Below are 12056 nucleotides of genomic sequence, written 5' to 3'. Positions count from 1 at the left end.
CAGTGTCTCATTTCACTCACATATAAAACAACGTAGATGAAACTGCCTGTAGGTCCAGGAAAGGTGACCCAAATGGGCAAGCAGTGACACTCTGAGTGCCAGCGCAGCCTGGGGAAGGTTCCAGTGGCTCAGGGCCTCCCGCGGAAGGAAGCAGGCCTCGCCACAGGGTGCGAGATGGGGGCCCACACGGAACTGCAGGCAGAGCTGGCTCTGAGGTCCACTCCGCCTGCATTTCAAGTTCCCTCCCCAGGACATAAAATGCTTTCAGGATTTTTTATGTTAATCCCCTCAGCTGCCTGAGCCCCTTTCTCCTCCTGGGAACATCGGGACTCTGGTGCTCAGGGCTGTCGCACCTTTCCTCTGACGCTTCCTCCGTGCAGACAACGCTCGCCCTTCCTCCTCGGGCCCTGTTCTCTGAGAGCCCAGACTGCGGGACTGAGAGGCGCTCTGTGGTGGCACAGCACCAGGATGGGTCAGAAGCCTTAGCAAGTCACCTTACCTCCCTGGGCCTTGACTCCGCCATTCAAAACAAAACAAAGCAGACAAACCCACATTTCCACGTCTCTGCCACACCTAGCAAAGGGTGTGATGCCCGATGGCTCAGTGCTCTGGGGAGGGAGGCCTGGGAACCAATATCTGTACAATTGTGACCTCGGAGAGGCGGGACCGGGACCTACCTCAGAGTCACTGGGAAGAAACCAGAATTGTGCAACGGAAAGAGTCTTATCAGTGTTAAAGCAAGGTATAAATGTGAGCTGTGATCATCACCATAATTTTCGTTATCATGCAGTCTGAGATAATGAGCGCTAGTGGATGAATGTGTTAACTGTTGCATTTCAGTGGGGACCTTTAACAGAAAATGCCTGAACTAGAAGGGACAGTTTAACACTGGAGGCTTCAGGCTCTGTGGTAAACCAGTGAGATAATTAATTTTGGGTTGAGTTCACCTTAGCCCAGTTCATGCTGTACCACTCATTGACCATATGTAGGAGCTTACTTTTCTTGTCTACATGTGTGAGTGTGGGTGTGTATATGCATGCACATGTGTGTGCACACGTGTACATGTGTGTTCCAGGCAGGCAAGTTTAAGCTCACATGTGCTTTGATGTATTGCATGTTGTAGCAAAATTTGTTTTATTTCAGTAATATATAGTTTTAGGGACTATTGGTTGTTGCAATTGTTTGATGTCTGGGTTAATTAATAAGTAATAAAAAAATAGTTCTAAATTATTTTCTCCAAACTGCTGAGGGGCTCTTAAAAGAAAAATCATAAAAGTTAAATCCACTTCATTAGGGAGGCTGAGAGGATTTTTGTTTTTTATCTGCAGAGCCTAAAACATGTCTTCAAAATATGATTGATTTTATAGCACGCAGACTACAAAAACAAAATTGAATTGTTGTTGTAAAAAAGGTTTTCAACAAAGCAAGAAGTAAAAGGCATTCCTCTCATAGTGGAATTTTTGTGGTTTTCATATGGTGGACTTTTAGAAGCAGTTCGTTTGCTTTCAGATTCCTACTGGTAACATCCACACAGAAATCTCTTGTAGGCTTCAGGGCTGGGGTCCCATTCAGTGTCGCATGGTACTTAGGTTTGTGTGGTCAGAGGACACGAACTTGTGACTTACAGCCTTTATATGGTGCACAGAATGCATATATGTGTGTGTGTATTATGCACTTATGTACTTAAATATTTCAAATTTTAACATTTTTAGCTCACATTTAATAATCAAAAGATTCTTAATTTTTAAAACCAAGTTTTTAGATCTTTTGGATAATTAGAGATTCTGGCAACCATGGGCCTGAGTGTTTGCAAGGAAATGAGCAGCTCTTTTGCGGTACTGGCTGCTGCCCTCTTTGTTGCCTTCTCTAGCCTTCCCCATTCTGGAACTTTCCCTTCCTAGCCCTGGTAGACATTTGAGTTTTCATGCCCGACCACATCCCCCCAGACAGCTGACATGCAGCTTGGATCTTCATTGGCTTTTGGTGGTGGGGAAAGTGGTGACACAATGGAGGTTGAAACCAGAGGTAAGCTCGGTTCCCCTGTGGCTCAGAGGATCGGGTGAGCAGGGCTGCAACATTTCCTGGCCCCTTGGTTCCTTCAGTCAGTTCTCAGAGTGCTGCAATGGTGACAGGCCAGAGGCTGACTTCTGTCACCACCATTGGAGGGAGATGCTATGACATCCTTTTGCATGCCCACAGTAGTGGTAAATCTTGATCTTTGAGGGTGTTTTAAAAAACACTGCAAACCATTTGGGTCTAAATGTGAATACATATCAATAAGTTGGATTATACCACTTGATGATTAAAAATGAGATTTTTTTTTTTGCATAAGGTTTTATAAATCATCTTTGAAGCAGGCAATTTCAGAAGAGACTCAATGCAAATATGCTTTATGCCTCGGCAGCATCATTTGAGAAAACTGTCTTCCCAAGATGATTATGTTAAAGGACAGCTTTGTGTGGATATTTAAGTTTCGGTGCATTTATTTAAAAACAAACAAAGAACCAGTTCAGTATTTGGTAGTCTTGCCACAGATGTATAATCAAGTCCTGATGATAAGGTTTGTAGATTTTTCCAGAGCATCCTCCTACTTCTTTCTTTTGTTGCTGACTTGAATTATACCTCTCTCTCATGTAGCATGACTAGAAAAAAAGGAAAGGACATGAAACTCTAATCATTTAATTTAATTATAGGAAAACGTTTGGCCAGGGAAGGTGTTAAAACTATTAGTTAGAATGAGGTTTGGAGATTAATTCCAGATTTGCAGGGTGTCAATTGCAGCCTGATTCTGGCAGAACTCTTGCTCAGTTCTTCCGGCTGGAACCGGTTTTGCTGGTTGTGCCACAGTGTGTCGTTCTGCACAATGACACAAGCAGCAGAAATCGTCTCCAACAGGACCTGCTTTTGCCCTCGGGTCTGTGCAGCCTGGAAGCCCATGTAACGTGAACAGGTGTCCCTGAGTTTCTGATGTGTAGGGGGGTGAGGTTCCGAGTGTCCACACTGCCACAGTTCGGGAATTGACGGTGGACAGGGTCAGGGTGGTGCAGCAGAAAGCACTGAAATGGGGATCAGACAACGAGATTCTAATCCTGGCTTTTGACTTCGCCTGTGGAGCTTTTTTAAAACGGTGGGAAGTGTGGGTGTGTGTCTGGCAGGGTGTAGGGGTGTTGACGGGTGATTAAGGTCCCATCCCTGTGATTCTAATGGGAGGACTTCTGTGCCACATTCTCTCACATGACTCCCATTTACAAAGATGTTTTAATTTTCTGTCTCTCCTTAGCCAAACACTGGTACCTAAAAAGTAGATATGTTGGTCGCTAATCACCCCGACGAGGAGTTCCCATGCGAGACCCTACTGAGTTACTGAAGCGCTGTGAGCTCGGGTTCCTGGCACCGAGCACCGCCTTTCTCCAGGCGATGACATCACCCCCAGAGCGGGAGTGCAGCAGGCCCTAATTACAGGCTTCCCTTTCTCCCAGATTTCTAAGGAGATTCTTGAAACTGGGCCCCTTATTTTTGTCCACTCCTGTTTTCTCTGTTCACAATGATTTCAAGATTAAACCGACTTTGGTGTGCTACAAAGACCTGTCTCATGTGACTGCAGAGAAGAATGACTTGAGCATTAATGCTTTGTGCTAACCTTGAGGAGCACGTTTCCTTTTTGTGTCTTTTCACTGGAACAGCAAACCCCCATCTTTATACTTTACCCTTCTGTGGTTTATAAACTACATAAGATGAAGGAGACTTCTTCCCATGAAACTTTTGTTAATCACTCTGCAACCAAGCCTTTTGAAATGACCTTGATTCAGTGAAAATGTTCACTACAATCACCGCTAAAAAAGGAAGCAAACAAATAAGTCCACTACTGGCCTCTCCCCCTGTCCTATGATATTTCAAAAAATCTATCATAATTCAATAATATGAAACTCTGCCTCCCTGGGTTATTTTTTGCTACTTTCTAGCTCAGCACCTCTGCTTTCAGAAGTAGAGTGATTACCTTCCCGAGAGGTGTCTACCTGTCCCTTCTTCCACCCTGAGTGTTGAGTTGCAGGAGAGGGTTTAGGGGGGTTGGCTCCTCCAGCCCTCTGCATTGCCAGGTCATAAGTGGATGTTCTTCCTGCATTTTGGGGTTGGGAGGATCTTCCAGGTGGGGAGTTGTTACAATTTTAAAGAGAGCCAAGGACACACATACAGCCTATGTTTTCATATCTGTCAACAAATTTTTGTGATGAGATTGAGGGTGAGCAGGGCTGAGAGCTGGTCGGGGTGGGCTAGGGAGCAAGAGAGGCTAAGAGATATCATGCATAATTTTCCTATTCATTCTGATTCCACTATGTATAAACTTTCAACATACCAGGCACTGCAAGATTGGGCAAAGGGAAAAGTAGATTTGGAAGCTGGGTCCCTCTGAGTCCAGAGCCTATGCTGTTAACCATCCCAACAACAGGAAATCTGAATTTTTTTTTTAGACTAAAGCATGCTTTGATTTTCGTTCTTCAAGAAATCTATAGGGTACAACTTGTGTGAGTCCAGAAAGAAAAGGAGTGGCCAGCCCCATTTCCTTGAACAAAGCAGTTCAGTTGGGTCACCCTGCTTTTGCCACCTGCCCTGTCCTCACACCACACTCACCCCATGCCCACCCCGGCAAAGATGGGCTTGCTGGTGCAGCACTTCCAGCACATACAGCTCTCCCTATCCATGTCTTTTGTTGCCCCGGCAGTGGTCCCCAACCTTTTTGGCACTAGGGACTGGGTTCGTGGAAGACAGTTTTTCCACTGACTGGAGGGGGGCGAGGGGATAGTTTAGGGATGATTCAGGCACATTACATTTATTGTGCAGTCAAACCTCTCTGCTAATAATAATCTGTATTGGCAGCCGCTCCCCACCACTAGTGTCACTGCCTCAGCTCCACCTCAGATCATCAGGCATCAGATTCTCATAAAGAGCACGCAACCTAGATCCCTCTCATGCGCAGTTTACAGTAGAGTCACGCTCCTATGAGAATCTAATGCTGCAGCTGATCTGGCAGGAGGTGGAGCTTATGCAGTGATGCAAGCGATGGGGACCGGCTGTAAATACAGATGAAGCTTCACTAGCACACCCAGTGCTGCTCACTTCCTGCTGTGCAGCCCGGTTCCTAACAGGCCAGCAGTGTGTACCGGTGCTCAGCCCAGTCCCTGGGGCTTGGGGACCGCAGGCCCTAATACATTACTTGTTCATATCATGCATATCATTGGCCAGAATGGACATGGGACTGAGCATTTCTTGCCCTCCTCCAGCTGAGTGTGTGTGTGTGTGTGTGTGTGTGTGTGTGTGTGTGTGTAGATTAGCCTGACATTAGTGAGCTCCTCTGCATGATTATTACTTCATTCTGAAGATCAGTGCTTGCCTTCTAATATTACAACTCTGAGGTACATCAGTGTTTTCTTCTCTGTGCCTTTACACATTTACTCTCCATTTTCCCCATCTCTCTGCATCCTTTCCCTGGTATCCTGAATTTCATTTTTATACTCATTTACATTATTTCTGTGCATCTTTCTTTTATATATATTTCTCTGTTATAAATAGTGGAGGCTGTTCTATACTCTTCTTTGCAAAACCATGCAAGAAGCACAGTATTAAAAAAAAATCCAACTCATGAATGAGGATTATTATCAGAGAAAATCAGGGTTGCAGAAGGCATGCAATGACTGTCTTCTCTATATGTGCAATTTAAGACAATCAATGAACAAATACATTTACCAAGCTGGTAAATTGGAAGTGAATACTTACACGTATGCCAACGTTCATTTTATAGATAGGTTCCTCTAAGTTTGGGTCCCTCTGGATGCTTCAAATGAATTGGGTTTACAGAAGAGATTTACATGTAAACTGTGAGAAAATGCATGATGAGGGGACATATTGATATTTCCTCTGGGCCCTATTTCCCTAGTTTTGCCTTATTATCTTCCTGTCTGATTTTGCCTAATACCAAGGAGATATCATCTAAGAACTAAGAGCCAGTCTGAGGGATGGAAACATGGATGTGTATGTATGTGCTAAGATGAGTTGGCCAGCAGAGAAGGGAACGAAAAGTGCAGGCTTAGAGGAAAACATTCTCATCTATATTTGTAAATCCATCCTTAAGGAAGAAAATGAAGTTGACTTACTGCCCCAGCACTGCCCTGCAGCTGCCCTGCAGTTAAGGCTGTATTTGATGTGGCCTGGATCCTGGTGACTACATGTGACCACTCCTTGTATTGTGAGATGTAACTAGAGCTGTCATATAAGGAGACTTACTATTTCCGCAGAAGACCCAGGTCTCTTCCTTATCTCACTGCGTGGGTCAGCCCCTTCTCCTCCCAGTGCTGTCTTTTCGAGGTCAGTAAGCCAAGCCTAGCTTTCTGCTCCGTCAGCTGCCACTGGGAGAGGCAAAACAGTCTCTTGGGCCTCATTATCTCAATTTTGGTAGCTTAGAAGATGGGATGGTGGAACTGCAGAGCTTTGACCATAGCCTATGAAAGGCAGTAAATTGGAGAAAATGTAGGCTTTTTAACTTCTTGTACACTGCAGATTATTCAGTCTCTGGGTGAAGAATAATGTTATGCTAATTAAAAGTCTGGCTTGAAATTCAGCCCCAAACCATGGCAAATTCATTAAATTGTCTCATTTGTTATTTCTCTCCCTGCCTTCTCTCTCTCTCCCTCCCTTCTCTCTCTCTCCCTCTCTCTCTGTCTTTCTCCCAACATTTCTTTTTGGTCTAAAATGCTTAATCAGTTTTTACTGGACCCCCACTGTGTGCCAAGCGTAGCACTTTAGAAAAAAGTTTCTAAGGTTTTGGTATTCTTCATGAATTGTACCCTCCAAAGGCATGTTCCTAAATGGACAGCATTCTCTTCCTGCTGCTGGACACCAAGGGAGAAGGGAAGATGTGTTCATACTAAGTTTTAGGATGGAAAGTGAAACCATAAGACTACCTAAAGGAGACTACACTCCTGAGGGCCCTGTGAGTCCATGACCTTGCTTATTCCTCACCCTTTACCCCATAGCAGTCTGATGTTTTGGGCTGGGGAGTCCTCTTTCTGCTTACAAGACAGTCTAGGAGGATATGGGTTTGATAGATGTTACCAATTAGGGAAAAGTTATACCCCAAGTTTTTGCCCAAGTTGGGCCCAATTTTATACAGATCATCTTATGGAAGGTTAGAGAGAGCATATCCCATGATCTCAAAAGTAAAAATAGAGTTAGGGTAGGCTCTTGGGGGAGAGGGGTCTTGAAAGATTGAGTTACACACTGCAAAGCAGGGCAAATGGCATTTTTATGTGTTTGCTGGGGTGTGGTGTAGGTGAAAAAGCTTTAAAAGGGAAAGGTAAACATTTGCTGGAGTCTTTGGTATTGAACTTAAACAAAGCCATGCCTTTGTTCCAGTTTTATAAGGTAATGGATGGCAGGAAAAGCTATAAAGCTGAAGTTAATTCATCTATTGCAGGAATAATTTTTGGAAGGCATCTCACTGAAGATATCGACAGCTTAATCTTTTGTTAGAATGTGGAATATCCCATGATTTCTGGCCTGAATTTTGCTTAGTACTCTGTAACTAATATGTATGAATTGTTGTATTGTGCAGAGAATTAGATTACAGACTTGGGTTTTGTTAAATGATGGTGCTTGCATGTGTACACGATGACTAATATTTGTTCAGTGATTACCATATACCAGGCACCCTGCCAGACACTTTATATGCATTAAAATGAAGATGGATTATGCAATCTTCATAATTTTAAGTGGGTAGCATTTTTCATTTAACTAATGAGGAATTTGAAAGCCAGAGAGGTTAGCTAGCTTACCTAAGGTTGCACAGCTAATGCACAGGATAGCTGGAATTCCAACCCTCTGCTGTCTGGCTCTGAAGCATGTACTCTTTCTACAGTGCCTTTTTATGTTGGGAATAGCTCTTTTAGTATCTCTGTAGCAATAGCTCTTTTAGTATCTCTGTAGCAATAGCTCTTTTAGTATCTCTGACAAGGGTACAATGATTCCTTTGACACAGCATGTCCACAGTGGAGGTTCCTGGACAAATAAGCCAGGCAGAGTCCCTGCTCTCAGGGAATGTTTGGGCTAGGCCAGGATCTGAGGCACAGATGTAAATAATCATAATAGGAGGCAGAAAGTGACAGTGACTCTGATGGAGATAAAGTGCTAGGAGAGTTCTGAAGAGAGGCAACTCTGTTTTTTATTTTAACATTTTTTCTTTTTAAAAACTTCAAATGAAAAGTTGAAAGAATATAGTTAAAACCACTTATTCTTTACCTAGATTGACTCATTGTTAATATTTTACCAGATTTGCTTTATCTCCTCTCTCTCTCTCTCTCTCTCTCTCTCTCTCTCTCTCTCTCTCTCTCTCTCTCTTCTCTCTCTCGCGCGCGCGCACGCGCGCGCGCACACACACACACACACACACACACACACACACACACACACACACACACACACACACACACACACACACACTCACCACCCCCGCACCCCGCCACCCCCAGTCTTCACTTCTAAGTACTTCGGCATGTAGAGAGATCCCCTTTCTGTGGGATCAGGAAAGACATGGCATATGGCTGTGTCTTCAGGGCCAGGTGGGATCTGGACATGGAAGTTGGAAAGAAGAGCTTGCCAGGGGAAGAATGAGGTGGCCAAACGTGCAGAGACTGGCAAACATAAGAAGCGCCGGGAACTGTGGAGATGAGGAGAGAAGTTAGTGTTGTTTACAGAGAGAGGGTGATAGAAGTCATGAGAAAGGATGAGATTGCCATGGAGAGAATTGTAGGGTGGACAAAACCGGGTCTAGGATGGGACTTAGACTCTGTCTATTTAGGGGACGCAGAGGGAGAGGAGCTAGAGAAGGCTGGAGTGGAGAGTGAGCGTAGAGAAGGAAGGGGAAGGAGGGAAGGAGGAAGAAGAGGAGGAAGAGCAGGAGATGGCCAAGGAGGGCCAATGGTTTAGGCCTGAACAAGCAGCATCAGTGTCACCTTAGGAGATTCTTAGAAATGCAAATACTTGGGTCTCCCACCCCAGACCCACTGAACTGGGAACTCTGGGAGTGAGGCCCTGTGATCTGTGTTTTAACAGGGCTTCCTGGGGATTCTGAAACCCACTAAATTTGAAAACCCCTGCTTATAAAGATGCTGCTGAGAAGGCTGACCTTGGTTTGAAGAAAGCAATTTCAGTAGTAAACTTACACGTGTCAGTAATGTATTCGTGTACATGTGTACAAAGCCACATAGACTTGCAGCATTGTTCATGATATGAAAAGACTGGAAACAACCTAATGTTGAAGACACTGACTTTCCGTATTTCATGCTTTCTTAAAGAGAGAGAGAAAGCTCTCTTCCGATTTTATTAAGTGAAAAAAGGAAGATGCAGAACTGTTGTGTGTTCCATGCTGCCATTTGTGTGAAATAGGAAATGGTGTGTGTTTGTATATGCATAGCGTCTTTCTAAAGGATACTCAAGAAACTGAGGGTTGGCTGCGGAACAAGTAATTTTCAGTTTGCCTTTTTGTGCCTTTTGAATTTTGTGCCGTATCAGGTATTAAAAAGTCAAGCAAGTTTTAAATATAAAACATGAAGAGAAAAAGCCTAAAAGAACAACAAATGGTCAAAAAGTCAAGTGAGTGAATCTTTCAGCCTGTGCTTAAATTCTCCTTCTGACTGGGAGCTCATCATTTCACCAAGCGGCCACCCTGTTGTCGCGTGGTGTCACTTGTCTTCCTCATCCCGATGTGCCGCTTCCCCAGACCTGTGCACGTGCCAGCGCAGACTGGGAGCAACCGCTGCCATCCGAAGAGCAGTAAAGGGTGCTGCCTGAGAGGCTTCTCCCTGCTGTGGAGAGACAGATTTAATGTTTTTAAAACCGATTCACCTTCATTAAATATCTGTTTGTTCCATTAATGTGAGTCACAACGAATCTACCTTTGGATCATTTGAAGACAACGTCACACCGTGCCCTGAGGGGAGGCCAGCCAGGCAGGAGCAGTGGCGGCAGCAGTCCTGTAGGAAGGAGGGCCTCAAGTGGGGGGACCCTGGGGACCCTAAGGAAGCCAACCTCACAGGGGCACTTAGGGAGGGAAAATGCAGAGGGTGATACTGACTGTGTTGTGGAGGGGAGAGCGTGGAGTTCCAGAACAGAGCGAATGACGTGCCTGAGAGGATGGAGATAGCATGGTAACGATGGTAAAACTCCTTAGGTTGTCATGACACTTTACAGTTTAAAAACACCCTGTCACTTAAGTGTCATGGTACTGAGGTAGGAATTGTTACACAGGCCCAGAAAGGTAAACGCTTAGTCCAAGGCCATAGAGCCGGCACTTGCACCAGGTGCACCATGGTGAGCCTCTCAGCACATTTTTTTTCTTGCTGTGTTTTACTCACTCTTGGTGAGCTGATCTGGTTTATTCCCTGCTTCCAAGGCGCTCGGCTCCCACAGCCACTCTTCTCTGCAGGCGCGTCCTTGCCTCACATGCCACTGTGTGGACACCTGCGCGATCTAGGACGGACACCTCTGCTTGGCAGCCCACCCCCTGCACTCTTGTCCACTCCGCCTTTCCCTGCCAGCTGCCTGCCGAGAGCGTCCTCTCCCTCTCTGTGGCATGTCTCTCTCTCCCCGGCCTGGCGTGGACCCTCCTCACTCCTGATGGCCTTTTCTCAGTCCTCACTCTCCTGTTCTCTCTGTAGCTTGGATGCGGGTGCTGTGACCACGGCTCTATCTGCCCTTGGCCTGGGGGCTAACACGTGGCCTCTTCCAGTGTTCATCAGTTGATCACAGCAATGCAAGCATCTCGGTTCCTCTGTTCCCTTGCCAACCCTCCCTTTTCAGGCTCTTTCTTAATCTCCAGATGTAAACCCTCCCTTTCTATTAGTTTGGTCTCCTCACTATTTTCAGAGACAGCATGCACTTTGCTTCCCTCCATCTGTTTCTCCGGTCTCCAGACTCCTACAGCAGATCTTCTCTGGCTGCTGTTTTTGAGCTCTCTTCTTTTCAAGTTCTTACAGCAAGTATAGTCTGGATTATTCAACTTAATATCTAATTATATACACTCCACAACAGTGAAAACTGCTGTTACTGCACGCCCACCCCCCTTTCCTTTTCCTCGCAGGGTCCTACTGTAGGTAGACTTCTGTAATTTCCCACAGCACCTATAGATAGCACCTTCCATAGTGTGGATAGATAGATGACAGATAGGTAGATATTGATATAGATATTCATGTGGAATATATAGTTGGTGCTCAATTTGTTTGTTGATAACATTTTTGGAGGATAAATCTGGTTAGAGCAGCTAACTCTGCTGTATCATTTAACAACTTCAGCTATTCATATTAATCTCAGCTCTTAGGAGGTATTGCTTATGACAGCAAAAGCATGGATAAAGAGGGAAATGTGTATTAGACAGCAAGAGCATGGATAAAGAGGGAAATGTGTATTTAGAAAAATAATTTATGTTCTCTTTCTTTGTTAGACAAGTGTTTGTTGAACATCTATGATAGGCCTGGTTCTGGGAATAGAGTGAGCTTGAGGCAGACAAGGGCCCCCCCTCTCATGAACTTCTCAATCTCATGGAGCACACAGATAATTAAACACTACACAAAAACCAAAAGGAGATAAATTCAAATAATGTTAAGTGCTATGAAGAGAATAGACAAGAGAAAGTTGACAGAGTGTGCCACACTGGTCATGGGCCAGGGGTTGGGAGGAGGAGGATAAAGGCAAGGCAGGTAGTTCTAAGAGCTGACGCTGGACTGAATCTGAATGAGGAGGAGGAGCTGGTGCAGCGATTTGCAGGGACAGCACAGGAGGCAGAGGGCACAGCAGAGGGCAAAGGCTCTGAAATGAGAACAAATAGAAAACATTGGGTGCTTCAATGAATATGGGAAACTATGATAGAATACATGAGTAAACCAAATGTATATGTGCATCTGTATATGTAGGTACATACCCACAGTATCTGTAAGAGAAAACAAATATATTATTGGGGATAAAGAAATAAATGAAATAAATATAAATATAGTAATCACTCCCTACAAATG

General features: G+C 44.7%; 1 protein-coding gene across 6 annotated transcripts in view; it reads left to right on the top strand.

Annotated features, from left to right (window-relative positions):
- The window catches only part of GRHL2 (grainyhead like transcription factor 2), a 159641-nt gene that overhangs the window by 92848 nt on the left and 54737 nt on the right, over nucleotides 1-12056 (top strand). The window lies entirely within an intron of this gene.

Source organism: Lemur catta, chromosome 9 (assembly GCF_020740605.2).
Source record: "Lemur catta isolate mLemCat1 chromosome 9, mLemCat1.pri, whole genome shotgun sequence".
Lineage (NCBI taxonomy): Eukaryota > Metazoa > Chordata > Mammalia > Primates > Lemuridae > Lemur > Lemur catta.
Note: the sequence above shows the minus strand (reverse complement) of the source record. Positions and strands in the feature narration are given on the sequence as shown.